Here is a 3,058-nt window from a genome sequence, read left to right on the forward strand (position 1 = left end):
GGGGCCCCCAGCACGTGGATGGCAGGATCTGTGCTATGTCAGTCCCAGCGCCCCAAGCAGAGAAGGCCTGGGGCTCCCAGCTGAAGTTTTGCTGTCTCCTCTGTCACCAAAGTCGAGAAGGACTGAGTGAGACCAACGTCGGACCTGCTGGCTCCTCGGTGGCTGCCGATGTTGCCCTCAGGCTGCGGGTGAAACCCTCTAGGGAAGCCGAGACAGTGGCTAGAATCACAGCCACGAGTGTTCCTGGGGCCCTAAAACACAAGCGCAGCCTGAGGAAGGCAGCGCCCGCTCAGATCCCCGTCCAGGCTTGTGTGCCACACTCGAGAGGCACACGGCACCAGAACATGGTGCTTTAAGTGGCTTTGTGGGGTGTAGGAACACAAAGTGGGGCCTCGAGTGGCTCAGAAGTCACTCTCACTAGCCCGCGGGGACCCGGGCGGCCCCTCTGGATGTGGCTGGCGTCTCTCCAGGGCGGGCTCCAAAGTCCTATGGAGGAGGTGAGTGTCGGTCTTGCTCTGAGGAAGGACCCTGACAAGTATCCTGAACACGCGGGCACACAGCTGGCTGACTCATCTGAAGGGACCTGTTGAGCCACTAGCCAGGGAAGGCTGGAAAGAACTCGACTAACACACGATCCCTGCCCAGGCGCCCACCTGGGCCGCCCACGAGAAAACTAGGGAAGCTGTGAAGACGGAGGTGTGCACGGGGCTGGGAGAAACCTGGGAGAAGCCGCACTGGGGACAGGGAGGGACGGAGGGCTGGGCCCCACAAGCAAACGAGGGAGGCGCTCAGTGCCATGAAGACCCCGCTGCACCCACAGCTGCAGGCCTGGCTGGCAGCATGACCGTGGCTTCAGGCGCGGGCCCAGGAGCACGTGTGTTTGGCAGGAGCTGCCCTCCTGGAGCCACACTACGGGTACCGTCATTTTAGAGGCAGGTACCTGATATCAAGGATGACAATCCACCATGCCACCCTGAATTACAGCCATGTCCTCAGCGGGTCACTATTTACGCTGACAATTACAAAGAGTTTGAACTCGCTGTCCCAAGAGGCAACAAGCCCTTCATTATCACGGCCGCAAGCCTCTTTGCGGCCCTCCTCCCCCTCCGCTTCCCGTCGGGGCAACCTGAAGTCCCATGACAGTGACTCAGAGCCAGCCCAGTAGCTTCAGTGCAGGAAAAATCACAAAAACTCAAACACATCCTAAACATGGGCAGTTGGTAGGAGCTGATTCCTAAATTAAACCTGTTCGGAGGCTTTCTGGGCTAGCACAGCTCTGATAACAGGCTTGCGCTTTTTGCTCCCCCTGAAGGGCGGCGAGGAGGCCGGACTCTGCCATTCTGCAGGCTCCAATACATGGAGCCTGCCCTGTGGCATCGGTGGCATGTGCCAGACAGTGTGACCGTCGCCCGCAGTGAACACTCGGCACAGCAGAGCAGGCTTGGGGAAGAACAGAAAGTGACCTCTAAGCCTGCAGAAGACACTAAGCCACACACGGCCTCACGTGCACTGCGTGTCAATCACGGCCGAAGCAGGAATGAGCTCTTAATAGTTCCAGTAAATGCAAAGGCCGCCCTGGAAAACTGCGTGAACCTTTCTGACAACTCACAGGTAGGTAGCTACTGCCTGAGACACGAAGGTAAAGAATTCACCTGAAACTGCATATTATAAAACTTATTTTTAAATGATGGCACTTAATTTGAAAGACTCCCAAAGAATACTGCATTAGAAAGTGACACAGTGAAACCGTGAAGCTGACCACAGGAGTCCCTGGAAATTTCACCAAATGTTGTGTCAAAACTGGGAAACAGAAGAACCGCACCTGATGAAACATTCGATTAATCACTCGAGTCCTCCCCACATACGAAGCTATGTTAAAAAGTGTTCCAAAGGTGGAGAGGATGATATTTCTTCCGATTTCGCAGGGGATGTACACCACCCCTGCAATATGGTTCCTAACATCCATGGGGCGAGAGGATGATATTAGTCTCAATATTGCAGGAGGTGTACACTCCCTAGTGACATTGTTCCTAATATCCAGGGAAGTAGAGGAAGATATCACTCCCAATAGAGCAGGGAGTGTACACCCCTTCTGTGACATTGCTCCTAATAGCCAGCGGGGGAGAGGAAGATATTACTCCCAGTATTGCAGGGGATGCACACCCCCTTGTGATATTGTTATATCCTGGGAGGGAGACGATGATACTCGTGGCAATATCGCAGGGGGTGTACATATCCACTGTGATATTGTTCCGAATATCCAGAGGGAGAGAAAATGATGTGACTCCCAATATCACAGGGTGTGTACATCCTCCTGTGATATTGTTTCTTATATTCAGGGAGAGAGGATGATATTACTCCCAATATCGCAGTGGTTATACACACCTCCTGCGATATTGTTCCTAATATCCCGAAAGGGAGAGCAACATATTTCTCTCAATATGGCAGGGGGTGTACACCTCCTTTGTAATATTGTTCTTAATATCCATGATGGGAGAGGATGATATGACTCCCAATATCACAAGAAGTGTACAGTAGCCTGTGATACAGTTCCTAACGTCTAGGTGGGGAGAGGATGACATTACTGCTCATATCGCATGTGTTGTAAAACTCCTTTGATATTTTGCCTACAATCCTGAGGGGAGAGGGTGATATTGCTCCCAATATCGAAGAAGGCGTACACCCCCCTGTGACACTACACCCAATATCCACGTTGGAAGACGAAGACATTACGCCCAATATCGCAGGGCATGTACACCCACCCTGGGATATTGTTCCTTATATTGAGAGGGGGAGAAGATGCTATTGCTCCCAAAAACGCAGGGGCTGTGGCGGTACACCCCTCCTGTGATATTGTTCTTAATATCCTAGGGAAGAGAGGATGATACTACACCCAGTATTGCAGGGGGTATACACCCACCCAGTGATATTATTCTTAATGTACTCCACCTCCCACCACCAGGGATATCGGTCCTAATATCCAGGGGAAGAGAGGATAATATTATGCCCTATATCACAGGGGAGTGTACACACCCTCTGTGATGTTGTTCCTAGTATC

At 52.3% G+C, this 3,058-nt stretch overlaps 1 pseudogene; it reads right to left on the minus strand.

Moving 5' to 3' along the window:
* Nucleotides 1-251: 251 nt before the first annotated feature.
* Nucleotides 252-925, minus strand: LOC144340778 (uncharacterized; annotated as a pseudogene).
* Between the last annotated feature and the right edge of the window lie 2,133 nt (nt 926-3,058).

The sequence above is a fragment of the Macaca mulatta genome, chromosome 4 (assembly GCF_049350105.2).
Source record: "Macaca mulatta isolate MMU2019108-1 chromosome 4, T2T-MMU8v2.0, whole genome shotgun sequence".
NCBI lineage: Eukaryota > Metazoa > Chordata > Mammalia > Primates > Cercopithecidae > Macaca > Macaca mulatta.